At 35.8% G+C, this 22,005-nt stretch overlaps 1 protein-coding gene and 1 non-coding gene across 3 annotated transcripts in view; one reads left to right on the forward strand and one right to left on the reverse strand.

Moving 5' to 3' along the window:
* The window catches only part of CWC27 (CWC27 spliceosome associated cyclophilin), a 256,601-nt gene that overhangs the window by 78,936 nt on the left and 155,660 nt on the right, over window positions 1–22,005 (forward strand). The window lies entirely within an intron of this gene.
* On the reverse strand, window positions 1,050–1,121 carry TRNAY-GUA (transfer RNA tyrosine (anticodon GUA)). Its single transcript has one exon. It is a non-coding gene; the product is annotated as a tRNA-Tyr (tRNA).

Genomic DNA, 22,005 nt, shown 5'->3' on the forward strand with positions numbered 1-22,005 from the left:
TCTTTTAAACCAACTCAGTGAAAGAAAATAGAAAGTTTTAAAAGATCAAGTCTTTGGATCCTGTCCTTAGAAGATCCCCAGTATTACTTCTTGAAATTACATACTTATTATTTGTGATTAATCTATGATTGATATATATAAATTATGTATTTATGTATGAGTGGGAAAATGCACTCGATAACCTATTTAAGCCTCAGTGAATGAAGAAGACTGCTTAGATTTGAGACTTGGAAAATGGCCTAAGAAGCCATCTGATCTAAAATCTCACCCAGCCCCAGAACTCATTTTACTGGAATTTATTCCATGTCATAAAGTGTTATACCATGTGTGTGTGGGATTTATTTTTCCATGTTGCTCCTTTTCCAATTACTATTAGCAATTAAAACTTGACTATAAAAAAGATACTCATTTGTGGGAATTGAAATGCATGATGTTGTTATACTGGGAAGAGTACTGCTTTATAGTCAGACAGACCCAGGTTAGAATATCAGTGGTGCCATTATTTAATTTAGTGTCTTTGGATGAATTACTTAATCTGAGCCTCAGTTTCTTCATTTTCAAATAGGAATTAAAATACCTTTTTACCAGATTGTTATATGATGAGATGGATTAGTAAGCAGTCAGTAAATCATAGTTATTAAAACTACATCAGTTACAATAGTTTATTTTTCTGTTTTCAAGAAACTTTGTACTTAGAATGATATTCTCTAATATATTTTCAGAATCTTTCGAGTGATTCTTTCTGAATACTGTTCATTTTACTGTTTAGTTTCTTAATTTAAGAAAACACAAATAATGTATAGTACATGTTTAAATAGCTAGGATGAGTCATTTATACTAATTTCATTTTCCTACTAAGAAGCATATAATCTCCTATCTCAATAGTTGTAAGCCAAATGTTCACAGCACCTAAATAGAATTATGTAAGTTTAAAACTGGAGGATCCACGAAAGTGAAAGTCACTCAGTCGTGTCCAACTCTTTGAGACCCCATGGAATTCTCCAGGCCAGAATATTGGAGTGGGCAGCTGTTCCCTTCTCCAGGGGATCTTCCCAACCCAGGGATCGAACCTAGGCCTCCTGCATTACAGGCAGATTCTTTACCAGCTGAGCCACCAGGGAAGCCCAAGAACACTGGAGTAGGTAACCTATCCCTTCTCCAGCGGTTCTTCCTGACCCAGGAATTGAACCAGAGTCTCCTGCATTGCAGGTGGATTCTTTACCAGCTGAGCTACAGTTCTGCTTCCTCATTTGGCAGGTAAAACTTTGAGACGTTAAGTGACTAGATCAAGATCATTTGTTACAGACAACCTAAGCAGTTTCAGTGAGTCTGAGTGTCATTTTGGCATACTTTGTCGTGTACTTCCCTCTGAAAGCTTCCAAACCATTCACCAGTCTACTGCAACATGTTAAATTCTGGAAGCAGCTGTTAAATTCACATTATTTTTCCTCCACTTGCTAAATAGTACACACAAGCAAAAGGCCAGGAAACCACCTAAGGAACTAGTCACAACTTCTACCAGTGGCATCTGGTATATAATAAATTATTCAGCCATTGTGAAAGAATGAGTGAATATTGAATCTATGAATCAGGCAAGTGATAATCCCAGTGATGGTGTGAAATGAAAGTGTGATTTTCAGTATTCTGATGTTTAAGATAAATTTGATTACAAAAGAATAATTAAGCTGTTAATGTGACTAATAAAATTATCTTCTTGACTTGGGTTTTCTAAAAACTTGCCTTACCTGTACTTTTTATGTTTCATTCTTTTTTTGTTAGATTATTTGTTGGGTCCAGAAAATTCAGTCATTTTCCAGTTGTAGAATTATTGGCTCAGTGTCAGGGTGCTCACTGATTCGTAAATGGATCATATTTGCAATTTTGTTTGTTTCTTTATTTAGAATTGAAGAAAATTTTCCTATAGAAACAGGCTGTAACTTGTCATTGGTTTTTCTTAATTTGGGAAATTTAATTTGGAATCTGTTGGGATGCCACTAGGGAAACAAAGATGCTAAGAGATAAATATGTAACTTTGCATATATATGCATTAGTGTGTATGTGTAAAATCTATGAAATGCCTTTAGAACTGCATGTAAGATGCATATCCACAATTGCTAAATATATCCTGACAATAATTTCAATGGTAGGTCTGTGGAAGGAGAATCATTTTAATCAGTTTATTCACCTATTTTTTGTTAAAATCTGTTTAGCATCTGATGTCTTTAGGGCATATTTTAAGAAGTTTTTATCTCAGCTAGATCTTCAGAGATGGATAGGATTTGAACATACAGTATATTGCATTATGTTATGCTTGTGTAAGTATTTGCCTTACTTTATAAATACGGTCTGTTTGTGAATCACACATTTAATTTTGTGTTTTTTCATATATTCAGGAGCACTTGTATAGTTTTGCTGGCCATTTGACCCTCATAGCTTTCTTAATTACTATTACTACTTTCTGCTTAGAACACTACTTTTATTTTAATGCTGAATAGCAATTTCTTGAGTTATAGAGTTACAATTGCTAAGATCATTTTCATATTTGTCGTCAGTACGTGCTCTTCCCCACAGGGAAGTAAAGAATCATCCTTCACAAACAAAACAAAGCTTTAGAAGTTGGGAAGTAAATATAGGAGCTGCTGCTGCTGCTGCTAAGTCGCTTTAGTCATGTCCGACTCTGTGTGACCCCATAGACGGCAGCCCACCAGGCTCCGCCGTCCCTGGGATTCTCCAGGCAAGAATACTGGAGTGGGTTGCCATTTCCTTCTCCAGTGCATGAAAGGGAAAAGTGAAAGTGAAGTTGCTCAGTCGTGTCCGACTCTTAGCGACCCCATGGACTGTGGCCTACCAGGCTCCTCCATCCATGGGATTTTCCAGGCAAGAGTACTGGAGTGGGGTGCCATTGCCTTCTCCGAATATAGGAGCAGCCAAGGGCTATTGTTTTCCCTCTGTCCCCTAACGTGTACATGGATACACACAAACTCACACATATAGAAGAGTGACAGTATAGCTTTGTGTAGCAGTTCTCAGCTTCTAGTCTCAGAATACTTTATATTCTTAAATATTTACTGAGGACCCCAAGGAGCTTAATATTTATTAATATAAATTTAAAATAGCAGTAGACAACTTCATTTTATTTTAACATAAATAACACATGTTAGGAAAAAAAGCCTATTTCCCTAAATAAAACAAAAAAATTTAGTTAGAAAAGTAGAATTGTTTTACATTTTTACAAATCTATTTAATGACTGGCTCAATAGAGGGCAGCTGGATTCCCATATCTACTTCTTCACTGAGTCTGTTGTGTGTACTGTGTTGTTTTGGTTAAATTATGGAAGGAAAATATGTTCTTACACAGATATATGCTTTGAGTAGAGATGAGTATTTAATAGCCCTTTCAGTTAATTATGATTATTCTTCTTTGATAATATTTCAAACTCAACAAGTATTAATTTTTTATAGGTTAATGTGAAACCAATAAATCCTTCATAATCTACTATATTTTAAAACCCATTGGTTTAACTTGCACCTTGAATGGATCTTTTACCATGCATGATTTTTTTAATATTATGCATTGGTCATTTGGAAAGTGTTGATCCAGTTAGTTAATGCAAATCTACCCATGTTTATACAGTTCACCATGCAATTTTTTTAAAAATCACATTCATTAATATCATCACTGATCTCCAGAGTCTCCCAGTGTAGTGATAGTGTGGTTCTGAGTTTTCTAAAATTCAATTTCTTTTCCTTGAAAACTCAAATTTTATCATTGTCAACAAATTTACCATTTTCAGTCCTTTTCCTTGAAGTAAAAGGATCACTTTGTTCCCAGATCAGAATAACCAGTCTGTCTGTTGTTCATTTAAATGAAAGTGGTGTATTATTTGAAAAAACAAAACTGTTTTACCTCACAATTCAAATAATTGCATGCTTTTCCTCAGAACAGCTGCATTTCTGTATGCAGTAAAAGTGCTTCATGCAATACTTCAGTTTCATCCATAAAATATTGTGCTCAAGGGTTGAAGTTTCATAAAATTAATAATTTTTACTGTTTCATCAAGGGTATTCATAAGTGAAACTGGTTTAAAAAATGTTTTCTTCACTGTGAATTCCTGGCAGTGACAAGTATTACAGTGACCTATACCATAGTGCTGCCACTGCCTTGATTCATGTCATGGCTCCAGCAGTGTTACCTACGGTCACTTTTGTACCATCAGTACAACAGATGTCGACACATTGGAAAGGGAAAATCACATCTTAATAGTATTACTAAAATAGTTTTGAGGTCACAGACTCTTGAAATGGTTTTATAGTTTTTCAGGGTCTGTGAACCATAGTTTGAGAATTGCTCATGTAGTGGTTTTAAGGCATCGTGTGCACTCAGATGCATCTGGCTCTGCCTAGCCATGAGATCTAGAGATCTAGAGCAAGTAATTACTTCAGCTTTATTTGTAAAGTGAATTTATAATAGTGTGATATTATATGGTTTGTGGGAGGGTATGAGTTAATATATATAAGCTTTTAGACCACTGCCTGGCATAGAGTAAGCCTATGGGTTTGCAAATTATTTTTTTATATTTTACAGATTTATGTAGATATTCCATTAATTCTGGATATTTGGAAACTGCAGGTTCATCTCACTGCTTTCAAATCAGCTCATACTTAAACCAAAGAGATGACACATTTTAGTTCTGAAGATGCTCAGGGACAGTTCTTTATGTATTTTTTTGACATTGCTTCAATTTGAAGAGTGTACTTTGGATTGTTTGATAGCAGTCATGGAGGAGTAAATGATTCCATCTATGTGCTGTAAGTGGATTCTCTTATTTATCAGTTGATCAGTGTGTGCTTTTGAGATGATTCCTTCTGCAACTTAAGTGGCCCTAAGAGATATTTTCAGTGGTATTAAAGGGGTTGGTGAATTGTTTTGGTCTTCAGTGTCAAACGATAGCACAACTTGGCTAGTCTTGTAGTTAAACAATCATTTGTATTGCTTTCTGTAGGCTTTTGCTTTCAGTTCATATATTCTTTGCAACTTGGATTTACTTGAAAGTTGTTAGTTCTGTGACATACTCACAGTTTTGATTCTCTCTTTCCTATGGCCTTCACTCAGAGCTTTGTATTAAGAGGCTAATTGTCATCTTTGCTACACAATGTAGGAGGAAAATGTTGAGTCTCTGAATATAGTCAAAGTTAGTCTTTGCTTAATTTAAATTCATCATATAACCAGAATACACAAGCTATTGATTGCCTGTCTTTTTTGAATACACTTGCCGTAACTTCTGATTAAATATAAAATTAGCTTAACTGTATTTTTTAGGCCAACAGGACCCTTTATGCTAATGATCAGTCACATCAAATGAAATTATTCTGTTAGAATAGTAAATAACAGTTACATGAATTTGTTTAGTATCACTAAACATGAGATGGAGGAAAATCAATGGTGAATTTTTTGGGGAACCAACTTCAAAATTTGCCCCTTGCCATTTTTTAAAGGAAATCATATTGTATCATTTATATTCAAATTCTAAATAAAGTAAAACCAAATTATTTCTTTGAAAAATTTCAATATTTATTGAGTTGCATCTGTTTACATAAAAGAGTAATAAGTACAATTTTTTCTGTCATCTTTATAACCAGAAACAAACGTCTGTTCTTTTCTTATTCGAACTTTAAATGAACTCTTCTATAAAGCTCTATTACGTTTCCTTTTACTAACTCAGTATTCTTCTACATATCATAACACAAAGGAACTTTCTATTTAAACAAGGCAACTTTGATGTAATTTGCTAAGACCCTACCAAAGGCCTGGAATACTTTTATATTTTGTTTTAACCTCATGTTTATAATTTGGTTTTTGGAGTTCTCTGAAACGCCTTTCACTCTAAGTTAGACTAGATGATAATCACTCTTCTCAGTCTGGCCAAAAGGTAATACTCAGTGCAGTGACACATTCAAAAGGAAAATGGAGAGATTTCCAAGCGTTTATATCTTAGCTTGATTTTTACTGATGTATGCCCTTTTTTGTATTTTCTGCTGTTTGCTTTGATTGAAATTAAAGTTTCTTTGTAAACTCCAAGGACACATATGTATTCTATACCTAGGGTCCAAAAGTTTCCCAGTCATATGCTTATACTATGCTTCAAGACTTGTGTACACCTAAGCTCTTAATCCTTTCCCCTGAGCCATCTCCAAAAGCAAGCTTCATATTTGGTGAAGCAAGAATTGTTTCTAAAGATTGTCCTTGGATTCAGATGTAGAACAGGAAAAGAGTTTGCAATTCTGGGAGTTCCCCTGGCTCCCACCGCCAAAACAACTGACGGTTTCTGGAGCCTGCATATGTCCCCCTCTTAACAGTACAGAGACACTCTTTTAAAACCTGAATTAAAAAACAGAAATGGAGAACATTGTTATAAATGTGCAATTTCTTATGGTTTTTAGATTTACAAGTAATTTTATTTATTTTGATAAATAAAACACGACTCTTTCAGGCACATAAATAGTAGAATGAAGAAACTTTTCTAACGGTCAGGTATTTCCACTCAACTGCTTTAGTAGATATTAACCTTGTGTCTTTGACTAGTAGACATCTTCCGATATTATAATTTAATAATTTACTTTTCAAAAAGTTACTGAATAAATGAATAGCCGTTTTCTATGTAAAGTCTAAATCACATTTTTAAAGGATTATAGGCTAAATCTGAGTTCCTCCTTCCCATTTACATGCTTGTCCATAAAACAGATGTAATACTGGCTATGGATATCTTATGCACTCAGAGTCTGTAGATTGCTGAATGTTTGGCAAAGATAATTATATGCTTTGGCTTGGGATTTGGAAACAGTAAACTTTTCCACTTTCCATTATGTAAATTAGCACTGGAAATAGCTGTATATTTCTCTATGATGTTATCTTGCTAAATATAGGTAATGCAGATTCATTTCTATTAGAAGGAATAGTTTGCCATGAATTGATGATTCAGTTTTTGGTATAACTTAGATTTATATTAACATTTTTCATTGTATAGGAGTGTCTTTCAATAATTTATTTTTTCCTCTAAACTTCTATGGATTTTTAGCTTCTAGCAAAATTAATCAGACTTCTCTGGTGACTTGTTTTATAGGATATCTTTATATTATTTATTTATTGAAGTATAGTTGATTTATAATATGCAGTTTCATGTGTATAGCATAGTAATTATTTTTGCAGATTATACTCCATTATAGGTTATTACAAGATAATGGCAGTAATTCTCTGTGCTATCCTATTTTTTTTAAAAAAATCATATGAACACAATATATTTGCACTCAGAAAAACATATAATCTCAATTCAAGAATTTTTAATAACCTATGGTTATCCTTACGAGAGAAGAGGCTCCTATTTAAAATTAGACATTCAACAATATTCACTTACACTTTTAGCAGATATTTATCTTTGTGTCCCAAATCTAGTTTTTATATAGATCAAAAATTAAGAACCTTATAGTAGAGAGGGAACTTAAAATTCATAACAGGTCATTATAAAACAGTGTCACAGATAAAATTCAATTTTGATGTAGTCATTCAACAAATATTTCATGATCCACTACAGTGTACTTAGGCTTTGACCTTCTGGGGCTTAGAGAGGGCCAGAGAAGACAGCTCAGACATTGTATGCCATGCCTAAAAATAAAAATTTAAGTTTTTGATTTATTATTTTTTAAAACTAAGCTGCATACATTATTTGAATTTTATTTATTTTTCTGCTAATGTCCTCTTCTGTTACCAGATCCAGTCCAAAATCCCATAATGCATTTAGTTCTGTGTCTCCTCAGCCTCCTCCAGTTTTTAAGAGTTCTTTTACCTCATTTTGTCTTTCATAACCTTGATGCTTTTGAAGGGTTCTGATAAACTATTTTGTAATGTGGATTTGTCTGATGTTCTCATAAGTAAGCAGAGGCTATGCATTTTAAGCAAGAGTATCAGCAAGTGTCATATTAGGAGTACATTATACCAATAGATCTTTTTATTGATGATACTATCCCTAACTATTTGGTCAAGGTGGTATGGCCCAGGTTTTCTATTATAAAATTACTGTTTTTCCTTTGTCATTAAAAAATATCTTGGGGGCACCCTTTGGGACTGCACAATTTTTTAAAAAATTTTGAGAGAGACTGTTGTATTCTTTTTTTCTTGTTTTTGACTCTGTTTTTAACTGGAGGATAATTGTTTTACAATGTTGTGTTGGTTTCTGCCATATATCAACATGAACTCACTGTATTCTTGCCTAAGGAAAAAAGTTTTTTTTATCCTGATATATGTTGCTTCTGTATCTCTTATTTCTTTGTGAACTTATCTTAATTCTTGGTACTGTTGAAATGTGGGCAATCAAACCCAAACAAAAATTTAAAACTTGCAAGTTTAATTTTCATGAAAATAGACAGTAAATTACCTTATTAAGTATTTCCTTCTTGAGTTAAGCAAACTAGTTTATAAATTATATCCTACATCCAGTTTAACAAATACTTGAATACTGTATTCAAATTAATTACTTAATTATCATATTTAAGGCATTCAACTGAGAGTTTATTATTCTTATCAATTTATGATAGTGTAATCTGGTGAACCTTCAGCAAAGGACTTAGGTTTGAATATTGCTGAGGTACCATTTTGTTTCAAAATGTTTATAAATCCTACACTTTTGAAGTAATCTAATGTTCCTTGGTGGTTCTGGAAGACAATGGACAGGAAGGAGAAAAGAAGTGAATCTGAAACAGTCAGGCACAAATAGCACAGATTGTTTGCTGTGGGCTTACATTGCATTGTGTGGTATGTTCTATTTTTAGATTTCACTTAACTGTTATGTTTTTACTTTCATTCAATTGCTAATCAAGAGTTTCCTCTGTGAAGATATTTTTGCTATTCTTGGAACCACATGGAGTTTTCCCTTTAATAGTAATACTGTTTGCTGTGGTCCCCGACATGTGACCTTTAAAAAAAAAAAAAGGCAAATCATCTTACTTTTAGTATGTGGTTAGGAGTGAGTTGCCCATTCACATCAAGCCTAATTTGATGTGAGTTAGTACTAACCTTTGACAAAATCCATGGTTTAAAATTTAGACTAGAAAGAGACAATAAATCTTACTGTTTAAATCACCCAAAAGGGTAACTGTACTGTTTGTAACATTTCTCCAGTCTTCTGTTCCCAAATCTGTTATTCTGTGATGTAAAGCCTTGGTTACTCTTCAGGACTTTTAAATTTGTTTGCAGAAGGTGGAGCCCAGAAAATGTGCCCATCATTGAATACTCTTAAGTTTAGCTAAGGAAAAGCAAGGCTGCTGTAATGTTCCTATTCTAAAAAAGTTGTATTTATCTGAGTTACAGGACTGGTTTACATAAATGAGAAACTAACATTTTCCATGCACCAGGAAAAGTTTCAAAAGGATGACTTTTGTGCTTGCCACTTCATCCCCACCAAATGTTACAAACAAATACTCATGTCTGCAGTGGGCCATTTGTGGGTGTACTTAATTGCAGTTCTCAAGTCATTCAAGCTCAAGACTTTTCCAGGTAAAAATGAAAAAGCCTGAGAAAATTTGTCTTTCCTCTGCACTTTTGGAATGAGGTTTAGCTTTTAAGGTTTACAATTTTTTTTTAATTTAATTTTTTTTTGTTTGTTTACATAGAAGTAGATATATCAGAGGCTCACTTTATTTCAGGAGGGAATTCTAATGCCTTTGGAGTAAAATGGCACCATTATAATCTCTATCATATGTTACTACAGTTTTGATTGTTGGTACTGGTATTTTAGAGATGTTAAAATCTTCAATAGCTTACTTTATTTTAGTTAACTTTAAAAAAGAACTTTGTACACTGATAAGTTTTTAATGTGACTCCATTGCTTACTTTGGCTACTGAACTGCCAAATTTGGTTTCAGAACTCAGGAGAAGATTTTAATCAGTCTCTCTTTCATAAGGAAACCAGAAAAGATTTCAGTGAAGTCGTGTTTAATGTTAGTCTTATCTGTTACTGTATAGCAAAATAGCTTGTGCTTAGACCAATGAGAGAGAAATCCAGGCTTAACAAAATCCATTTTACCACTCTTTTTTCCATGTTGGACATTAAAAAAAAAAAAAAACACAGAAGCCCCGAAAACTGCTCACAGGGATCTTTCTTATTTAGTTTTACAACTTAACAACTTACTTAGTGTGTAATTTTGCTGAACTTGTTCCAAAATATAAAATCTAAAATAGTTGTTGCTGGTTCTAGAAACTCTTTTCCTTTCAAAGTATTTTTGAAGTTGAAAACTTTTAATAGTATTTCCTTTGGAAGACATTTTTAATGTCAAAACACATTTTCTGTCTTTTGAGGTATCATTTCTAAAAAGTTGAAGTGTCTCTTAAAAAGCACCTTACTATGTTTTTCCTAGAGATTCCTGAATTATGTACATTTTGTTTCCTGAGTAGGAGTATTGTCTGTTCTAGAAGGACTATTTTCAATTAATCAAATGATCATTCTCCACAATTATTATTGCTCATGTAATTGATTTATTCCTGAGTAATATAAGTAACATTACTTACTTAGTTGAAGCTGTTTTAGTTTTTCTCTAAATTAAGTACAGTGTTTTTGGGTGGGTTTTAGATTGACAGGAGGATAACATATATACATACATCTGTGCTTTTTAGCTTTAGTTCCTAATTTAATTAACCAAAGATCCAGTATCTTATCAGAAGTAAAGTCAGGGCAGAAGCAGATGTAACATATCTCAGCATAGCTTCGTTTAGCTCATAATAGGGATCAGCAGTTGCTAATAACAATGTACATGCAAGATAGGATCCCTGAATTAGGAAAAGTTCATTTATTGCTATGTCACTACCCTTTTAGATTCACTCTTCTGAAAAGAACTAACGATCTGGGAGCTATTCCATTTTCATCACTATTCCAGAAGAACTTAAACTGACCATCTGTGGGCTTCCTTTTAAGGGAATGTTTATAATTACCAGACTCCTGGTTCTTGAACCAAACTCAGTGTCAGGAAGGACATTTTCTTATTCAGAGGGGGAAAGCAGCGTTAATACACAGGTGTCCTCTGTCTCTTTACTTACAAGAGTTCTGGAAGGCCCACTTCCCCCTAAGTATTAAGCCTGAAATTTATAACTTTGAATCTTAGAATAACCTAGTAAGCTCTTGATTTTTTGCATCAAAGAAAAGGAATAGAACTATACTAATCTAAATGGACCGAATTTATACAATAATTTGTTTGGGTTTAGAATTTCTTTTATACTCAGATTTGATGTGGTCATATGTGCCTAGGGTATTTTTGAAAAATAATGATTCATATTATGAAAACTTGACTCAAGAAGAAAAGAAGCTACCTGGTTTCTCTCTTCTTCAATAGGAAAAGAACCTTTCAAAATAATGCAAGATGGCACCATAAAAGAAAAAACTATTTCTCACACACCTCTAACACCAAATGTGTGGTTTTCCACAGCAAGCAATTCTCCACCAACACTAACTAGGTGTCCTACAATTTAATTCAGTTCTGATACTTAGTACCTCGACTTAGCACACATTCCACAGGCTATCCCCAACTTCCATCTTGCCCAATCATGTATTTTCTTATGCTGTATCCTTTTTACACTGAAGCCCCACAAGACTGTTCCCCCATTTCTGATACTAGTTGCAAGTTGTGGGTTTGAAGATTACCCACAGAGAGTCCAACTGTGTAACAAATCTGAGGCTCCCACATTTTTTCCTCTTTCTTAGGTTCAGTAGTTTGCTGTAACAGCCCACAGAACTCAGGGAAATACTTTTGTGTACTGGTTTGTTATAAAGGATTTTTAAAGGATACAGGTGAACTGCCAGATGAGGAGATAATCATCGGCATGAGATCTGGAAGGTCCTGAGCACAGGCACCTCTGTCCTCATGGAGTTTAGAGAGTATCACCCTCCAAGCACATAGATGCTTTCACCAACCCGTGAGCTCTCCAAAACCTGAAGTTTAGGGGTTTCTGTGAAGGTTTCATTACAAAAGCATGATAATTAACTCAATCTCCAGCTCCTCCTCCCTCCCCAGAAGATGGAGGGTGAAGGTGAAAGTTCCAAGCTTCTAATCACTGTTTGACCTTTCTGGTACCAGCCTCTGTCCTGAGGCTGTCCAGTTAGCCAGCCAACAATCACCTCATTAGAACAAAAGATACTCCTGTCACCCAGGAAATTCCAAGGAATTTAGGAGCTCTGTATAAGACACTTCTATCACCCCTGTCATTCAGCAAATTACAAGCATTTTAGGAGATTTGTGTCACAGGCACATCTTCTTATGTCACAGACCATTTTCATAATTTTAGGTCAGTCCTCTTTGTGAACTCCTAACCTGTGTGCCTGACATACACTGTGTGCTCAGGAACCATTTATTGAATGAGTGAATAAGTGAAGTACTTATATCTATTAAGTACCTTCATCAGGTCCTTAATTAGATGTGCAGAGGAGATGTGAAGACAAGTCTTGGTACTTAAAACATTTGTTGAGAAGAAACATTCATTCAGCATTCATCTACTGTACGTTGAATTATAGTGATCTCTGTGATAATTCCAATAATGAAGAAGATGAGGGTAAAATAACTTTAGTAAAACATAGTATAGTGACATAGGAGACAGCGGTTGGGGAGTTAAGTATTACCATACAGGCAATGTTGGAAAGAATTCAAGTTGACTCTTGTAAACAAGGAGAGTTTAAAAGAGTAGATAGCATTTAGCTGGACCTTAAAAACTGAGTGGGATACTGAGGAAACCAAAATTGAAAAACACATGTATCCCATTGTTGATTGCAGCACTATTTACAATAGCTAGAACATGAAAGCTACCTAGATGTCCATCGACAGATGAATGGATAAAGAAGTTGTGGTACGTATACACAATGGAATATTACTCAGCCATAAAAAGGAACACCTTTGAGTCAGTTCTGATGAGGTGGATGAACCTAGAAACTATTATACAGAGTGAAGTGAGGCAGAAAGAGAAAGATAAATATTGTATCCTAACACATATATACAGAATCTAGAAAAATGGTACTGAAGAATTTATTTACAGGGTTAACAGCGGAGAAGCAGACATAGAGAATAGACTTAAAGACATGGGAAGAGGGGAGGAGAGGGGTGAGATGTATGGAAAGAGTAACATGGAAACTTACATTACCATATGTAAAAGAGATAGCCAACGGGAATTTGCTGTATGGCTCAGGAAACTAAAACAGGGGCTCTGTTTCAATCTAGAGGGGTGGGATGGAGTGGGAGATGGGAGGGAGGTTCAAAAGGGAAGGGATATATGTGTACCTATGGCTGATTCATGTTGAGATTTGACAGAAAACAACAAAATTCTGTAAAGCAATTATACTTCAATAAAAAAATAAATTAAAAAAGCTGAGTGGGATAAAGACAGGCTGAGGGAGGCCACTCCTTTTTGGAGGGGATTTGAGAAAATACCTGAAAGCGGGAAAATACAAGGTCTGGTGAGGGAGCCGGGAGAGACCCAGCTATCTTCATGGACAAATGCTGAGGAAAGAAGTGCTGGTCTGGAGTGGAGTCTGAGGCAGACTGTTTCGGCTTTCTTTGGAGGGCTATTTAAGGTTTCTGAGTGCTACACTCATAAGATGGATTACAGCAGTGGAAGACTGGAGGCAAAAAGATCAGTTAGGAATCTGGGGCAGTTACACAAAGGAAAGATTAAAGCACTTGAAAATAACATAGAAAGGAGAAGATGGGGGGAAAGTTGATTGTGAAAGAAGAAATGGCAACTAGACATGGCACCAACTGAGTGCCCAAAGGGGATAGAATCAAAGAGGAATCCTGACACTTCTTACCAGGGGCCTGGTAACTGCCTGAGCAGGGCCATCTGTGGCCAGAAGACTGCAAATTACAGATTTTCTTAGACCTAATCTCACAGGATTCTTTTTGGGAGGAAACTTCTGCCGATGAGCTCCCTGCCAGGGACATAGCCCTTCAGGCCTGCCCCCTCCTGAGCCAAATCTCCAGTCTGGGTCTGGGAGTTAGTGTGGTGGGAACAAGTAGCTGAGTGTGCCAAGCAGAGAACTGAACTCTGCAGGCCGTTCAGGAGAACAGCCAGATGGGGAAGAATGACTCCACCGCCCCAGAGTCCTGTCCTGAAAGGATATAGGTGCAAAGATGGAGCATTCGAAAGGACTTAACAGAAGGAGTTGCCAGAAAAGGGAATTTTTGTTGTTGCTCTTGTATGTGTTTTGACTTTCTCTCCCTTTTCATTAAAAAAAAGGGGGGGGGGGAGGGCTAATATGTACTAATTCAAGACATTTCAGAAAACAAAAACTTGTTTAAAAGAGTTTTTCTCATCTATATAGAACTGTTCATATTTTTGGCATAATTTTTAGAAGTTTTTCTATGGAGCAGGTTTTTTTCAGCTGAAGGTAGTTGTGTATGCTGTATAAGGCAACAGGCAGCTACTATAATTGCTTGTTATTATTTGTCAACAAGATGGGATTCTCTGGTGGCTCAAATGATAAAAAGTCTGCCTGCAATGTGGGAGACCTAGGTTCAACCCCTGGATCAGGAAGATCCCCTGGAGAAGAAAATGGCAACCCACTTCAGTATTCTTTTTATTTTAAATTGAAGGATAATTGCTTTACAGAATTTTGTTGTTTTCTGCCAAACCTCAACATGAATCAGCCATAGATATACATATATCCCCTCCCTTTTGAACCTCCTTCCCATCTCCCTCCCCATCCCACCCCTCTAGATTGAAACAGAGCCCCTGTTTGAGTTTCCTGAGCCATACAGCAAGTTCCCGTTGGCTATCTCTTTTACATATGGTAATGTAAGTTTCCATGTTACCCTCTCCATACATCTCACTCCAGTATTCTTGCCTGGAAAATCCCATGCATGGAAGAGCCTGGCAGGCTACAGTCCATGGGGTCGCAAAGAGTTGGACACGACTGAGCAACTTCACTTTCACTTTCAGATAGGAGTTAGATCCTAAAAGGACTTACACGTTGTTGGGGAGCTGTTGAGTTTTAAGCAGGGGAGTGCCATGAGCAGATTTATCTTGGAGAATGGTTCTTTTGGCCATAGTGTTCTTATTGATCAGCTGAGTTGCTAAGTCACATCCGACTCTTTATGACCCCATGGACTATAGCACGCCAGGCTTCCCTGTCCTTCACTGTCTCTTGGAGTTTGCTCAAACTTATGTCTTGAGTTGGTGATACCATCCAACCATCTCATCCTCTGTTGTCCTCTTCTCCTCCTGTCCCCTTCTTCTCCCTCAGTCTTTTCCAGCATCAGGGTCTTTTTGCAGTGAGTCAGCTCTTCTCATCAGGTGTCCTAAGTATTGGAGCTTCAGCATCAGTCCTTCCAATGAATATTCAGGGCCAATTTCCTTTAGGATTGACTGATTTTATCTCCTTGCAGTCCAAGGGACTCTCAAGAGTCTTCTCCAGCACCACAGTTCAAAAGCATCAGTTCTTTGGCGCTTAGCCTTCTCTGTAGTCCAACTCTCACATCTGTACATGACTATTGGAAAAACCATAGCTTTGACTATACGGACCTTTGGAGGTGTAATATAAAGCAGCACAATGGCAGTAATTCTTACCACATTTACTCCCCATCCTAGATTCCCTCTCTCAGTGACTATGTTCTTGCCCACCTAGATGACCGAACTAGAAATTTGGATGTCATCCTAGACTCTTATTCCTCTCATGTCTATCTCTACATCTAGTCAGTCTCCAAAACCTACCAGATCTTCCACTTAAATCCTTAGGGTTGATTTCTTTACATTTTCATTGCCACTGTACTTCCTAAGTTCTAGTTCTTATTTTTTTACTTAGAACGGAGATTGGCAAACTTACAGCTTACAGACTACATCCATCCTGTCACTTATTTCTGAATCACCTGTTTCTGAAAGTGTTGACTGAAATGAAAAACACACAGTTTGAGAGCTGTGAGTTTCATTGATACTGGGGGATTTACTGAAGACTGTAGCCCAGGAGACAGCCTCTCAGATAGGTCTGAGGAACTGCTCCGAAGAAGTAAGGCGGAAGGGCAGCATATATGTAGTTTTGGCCAAGGGATGCATGCAACCAAGTACATCTCAGTAAAAGGTTTCTGCTAGTCACGAGGCACAGATAGATATCTCTGTTAGTGATCTTAGTGCTTTTCTAAATATGGGAGAGTGCAAGAAATTTAACTCACAAAATTTTCTCCTGAAAATATCTAACTATCTGAAGGCCTGTTTTGCCAATTTTACCAGAGCACAAGAGTACCTCATTCTTGATCTCCACCCTGAACTCCTTTCAGGGTGTGTTGAAGGTCAGCGACTGCAGTGGCTAATGACTCAATCCTTGCAGAGCGGATGGCTAGTGACATTCTTTAGTTGGCAGAAGTTTTAATAGAACACAGCCACACTCATTTGTTTACATTTTGTCTGTTGCTGCCTTTACACCACAAGGGTAGAGTTGAGTACTTGTGATCAAGACCATGTGGCCTGTAAAGCCAAAAATATTTACTATCTGGTTCTTTACAGAAATATTGCTGGCCCCTGGCTTATACTGTTGTAATCAGCTGGCTTCCCTGCCTTCAGTCTTCCATCTGGCCTTTACTGTGTTGATGGAGTGACTTTCCTAAAACACAGTTCTATTCATGTCAGCTCCCCTTGCTCATATTTCTTTAATGGCTTCCAACAGCCAACAGAGTTAAATCTACAACTCCTTCACATAGCAGGTGCTGAGTTCTAGTATAGTTTCTCAAATCCCAATCCCAAAATGCCTTTGCCAATAAACCCTATCTCAATCATCAAGTTCTTTGTAATGGTTCACTTTAAAGGGATCATTTACATGAGAACAATTTCCATTAATGTAAGTGTTATGAAGTTTAGTCTTTCAGAGTCTTGTACAGAGATTATTTGATGAATCCATGTTTTTATGAAGTGATATTTCTTAGAAAACCTCCATCTATTGGCTGTCAGTTGTATATGTCAGTAAAAAGGAAGAGAGTAAATATTATTGCCAGACATTAATCTTACTTCTTCGATGAGAACTCTGAAGCTTGCTAAGATTTTTTAACACTTCTGCTGTTTTCATTTATTTTGTGATTCTGAAAAGACCACTACTACATATTATCAGAAAACAAAGAGAGCCTTTTATAGCCTTCCAAATTCAGCACAATAAAAAATGTTAAAGATAGCTTTGTGTGCAAGAGAAAACAGAATCAGTTTTGCTACGTATATGAGAGAACATTCCTTTTAGCATCTTAGCACTAAATAAATAATATTGAAACGTTTTAAAGTACAAAGACATTTCATTTGCAAGTTTAGTCTCAAACAGACTCCATTAATGACATATTCTAGGAGAAATATGTCAGGAATCAGTCTTCTTTTTACCCTCTATCCCAGTAAGGAATTCTGTCAGAAGAGAAGAACATTGTTTTCTAGGTTGAAAATGAAAGGAACTCATAGATTTTGATTTGAGAAAGGTCACAGGTGTTTTAAAAGAGAAATTATTTGCTTGTCTCTTTCTGAATATTAGCAGAACTTTTTATAGCACTGGAAAATCAAAATGGAAATGTAGTTGTAGCCATTCAAGTACCTACATAGATTTTTCTTCTTTTAAATAAAATTTACTGGAAAATTTTTCAGAAATGTAAATTTTAATTATATGAATTTAATTCCATTTAATTTATTGAATTTATTTTCATTTCCCTTTTCAGGTAAATTTCAACCCTTTTAGAAGCTAATAGAATTTCAATTAAGTACATGAAGGTAGACTTTTCAAAAAGTTTATAAGCAATTATTTTGGTGTATGGCATAGCCTATCAATATAATTTAGAGAGCATAGTCCATCAGAATAATTTTGAAGACATGATAATGTTACCTAAATTACTTTTTTAATTCCTGAAATAAACTTTCACTAGTACTGAAATACAGGAGATTTCCTTAGAGTAGAAAGCAAAAGTAATTGGTTAGAGTGCTTCAGTAATTTAGATGGGCTGCAAACTAATGCCTAGTATTGGTTCTTGTTTACACAAATGAACACAGTGATCATAGTGACAAAAAACGTCTTAATCACTTTAGATTGTGTAAGTGCTGAACACCTAAAATCTCCAACACAAATGAAAATGAAGCAAATGGCTCCTAATAAGATACTGTGCTTTTGTCACAAGCTTTGGGCTGAAACACATTGCTAACAGCATTTATAGATGTCTGGGAGCTACTTGGAGAAAGGACAAAAGAGACAAATGGAGTTTCAGGGTCTGAAGAAAAAACCCTGTTGGTGATTAAAGGCTTGCATTGCCAAATAGAAGGAAAACCTAAAATTATAAATGATTTAAAATGAATTAACTTTCCTTTGAACTTCTCATCAGAACATTTTGAACTCTATTTTAAGAGAAAATGACTTGGAATTATATGGGTCCTATTACCCATCCTTGAGGGCAACAGAGTAATGAACTTGTAGGCAAAGAAACTAGAGACTATGGTATTATGGCACTGTCTCCAACCCCTTTATACTGAAAGGTGTTCACATGAAAGAACTAGGTTATTTCTGTTCTCTCTAGAATTCCTAAGGCAGGAGCCAGAACTAATGAATGAATGTTACTAGGAAGCAGTTTTGGGTTCAACAATAAATAAAAACTTTGTAACAGGTAGTAAGTGAAAGTCACTCAGTCGCGTTTGACTCTTTGAGACCCCAAGGACTATACAGTCCATGGAATTCTCCAGGCCAGAATACTGGAGTGGGTAGCCTTTCCCTTCTTCAGGGAATCTTCTCAACCCAGGGATCGAACCCAGATCTCCCGCATTGTGGGTGGATTCTTTACCAGCTGAGCCACCAGGAAAGCCCTGTAACAGGTAGACCAGGCTCAAAATAGGACAGAGGAGCCTGGCAGGCTACAGCCCACAGAGTCACAAACAGTCGGACATGACTGAAGCGACTCAGCACACACATACGCCATATCACAAAGCATTACAGTGGTCCAAATGGAAGTTAATGGCCCTTTGCCAGCAGTGCTGGGAGGGGTGTGAATGGGAGGAGAGTGGACTTTTATTTTTGAGTTTAAGAAATGAACTTTAAGGCTTCTACTGAGTCAAACAGTGAATCCCTGCTTTCTTCTGACGAAGCAGTGTAAAACTTCTGGACCTTATTTCAGCATATCATCAAGAAGTTAATTGACTTACTGTTTATTGAGCACTGTCTTATGCAAAGTATTGACATAATTTTGCCCCTCCTTCTGTTGGAACTCACTTTTTTAAAAAAATTTTTAGATGTGGTAAAACAGAGCGTAAAATTTACCATCATAACCCTTTTAAGTGTATAATACAGTAGAGTTAACTTTATTCATGTTGTATAACCAACTTCCAGAACTTTTTCCTCTTGCAAAACTGAATGTCTATACCTGTTAAATAGTTCCCAATTTTCTCTTCCTCCAAATTTCCTGGCAACCATCATTCTACTTTCTGTTTCTACAGGTAGTATCACACAGTAGTTGTTTTTTTTGTGACTGGCTCATTTCACTTAGCCTGATGCCCTCAAGGTTCCTCAGTGTGTCAGAGTTTCCCTCTTTTTTAAGACTGAGTAATATTCCCTTGTATTTATGTATCACATTTTGTTTATCTGTTAATCTATCAGCAGACACTTGGGTTTCTATCTCGAATAATTCTATTAGGAAAATGAGTGTGTAGATACCTCTTTGAGATCCTGCTTTCAGTTCTTTGGGGTATATACTCACAAGTAGGATTGCTTGGTCATAAGGTAATTCTACCCTTACTAGTTTTTTGAAGAACTACCATACTGTTTTCCATAGTGCTGAACTCTCTTACATTCCCACCAACAGTCCACAGGGGTTCTGATTTCTTTACATTCTTGCCAGCACTTGTTATTTTCTGTTTATTTGGGTTTTTTTCGTAAGTCATTCTTATGGATGTGAGAAATACTGACAATTTTGACTTCAGTACCTTGTGCAATGCCCTACACATAGCACCTACTTTGTAAAAATTCATGCTTGAGATGAAAATTCATATTATATTTTCATAAAATGTTCATTTTATAAAGTTGATCTTGGATAAAAAATATTAATAGTCAATATTCTATGCTTTAGGATAGAACAAGGAAGATACATCTGAGTTCTTTTTACAGCTGTTTCTCTATTAATATTCCAATTTTCAACACTGATGTTAACTTAATATGTGTTATTCTCATAAATACCTATCAATAGCCTAGCTTAGGGTCATAATCCATCTCCTGGTTTTAGCAGTCTGCTTCGTTTGTTTATTCTAGCACTTTTAAAATAACACTTGTGAAAGACAAACATACTGATTAGTCTACAAGCAAACTATTCACTGTATCTAGGAATTAAGGTTTTTGGAGTTTTTTTTTTTTTTTTTTTAAGAGTCTTGTCAAGAAAACATTCTGGTTTACTACATTTGGAGTTGTAGTGTTTAGTTTTTCTCTTCTCCTTTCTTCCCCTGCAGTGCCTACAGGCTGATATGAGATCACTGGTACTCTGAGCCAAGTTTATAGTTAGTGTGGTCATGTTTAAACTTCTGCTATCTTGAGTAAATGCTTGGTAACCTTAGTATTAACGGTCTAACAATTACCAGTTGCTGGCCTTTTGAAAAAGAGATTTATGATTGTTATCATATTTGAAAAAAGTGGTTTGGGAATAAATAAGGAAGTAAGAGAGCTGAAAGTTTTCACTCCTAAGTAATTATTGCAGAAGGGTGTTTTAAGTAGTATTTTCTTAGCAATGAGTGAAATCAACATTCTGAGACTTTTGCAAGTAGAAAATAGATATCTTTTCTGAACATTTTGGCATAGTAAGCAGGTGCTTTGTAGCTGTTTCATCTTGTATAGTTAGGATTGACATAGAGCAGGGCTCTGGTCTATGTTTAAAATGAGGAGGTTTCAATTAATTTATTGCTTCTTTGAGAGCAATATAAGAAATGTGTAAGGTATAGGCCTATACTCTATTTATGAATCAAAACCAAGTACTATGAGGTTCAAGCAAGTGGAACGTCTTTTAACCTCCCAGGGATAAATGTTTATTGAATAATGACTGAAGCAAGCCTACACAGTGAGCAGTTGGGAGTAATGTGGTAATAATCCACCTACTTAAATAGTGTTCCATCATGACCATTACACAAATAGTATTTGGTTGAACACGAAAAGATTCTCCAGAAAGCTTCGTCAGGTTCTTCTTTTTATTTTAATAGAACAAGGCAAACAAGGGTATCGGAGTGTGAGTAACTATCAGACTGAACACATGGGAATAACCATTTTTATTCAGACATTTTCCCTCATGCTCACTTTGATAGAAAAAAACTTTTTCTTGATTTATTGTAGTCTTATTTTAGGTCTCTAAGAAAGAAGCAAAGACTGAAAAAGGCTATTTGTAAGAAATCCATAATATGAGAAGGTCAAACATAAATTTAGCTATCAGGAGGAAGCTTGGCTTACAGGGAATTATTATTAGCATCACCATCCCCTTTGGTCCAAAAGTTTATAGGTTATTCTTTTTGAATGCAGATTTTGTAGTTTTTTAGATGACTGAAGTCCTCAACATTAATAATTTTTTAAACAAATATCTCACATTCTCTTTAAAAAGCAAAATGTGTCCTGTAATGAGCCCATTACAGTAGGTGCACATACCACCTAATATCAAGTGGCTCAATGGTAAAGAATCTTCCTGCAATGCAGGAGATTGGGTTCAATCCCTAGGTCAGGAAGATCCCCTGGAGAAGGAAATGGCAACTCACTCCAGTATTCTTGCCTGGGAAGTCCTGTGGACAGAGGAGCTTGGCAGGCTATAGTCCATGGGTACGCAAAAGAGTCAGACATGTCTTAGCAACTAAACAACAAGAATAACACCACCTAATGTTAGTACTTATAGACATGATTGATTTGTTCTAATTGTTTTAACTTTTTAAATGTTGATATATTTATGCTTTAATTAAAGCTTTTGTAGAGCATATTTTCAAAAGCAAATAAAAATAGTTTTCCTAATAGGAAGAAATAT

Source organism: Giraffa tippelskirchi, chromosome 8, assembly GCF_054371585.1.
Source record: "Giraffa tippelskirchi isolate mGirTip1 chromosome 8, T2T-mGirTip1v1.2.pri, whole genome shotgun sequence".
NCBI lineage: Eukaryota > Metazoa > Chordata > Mammalia > Artiodactyla > Giraffidae > Giraffa > Giraffa tippelskirchi.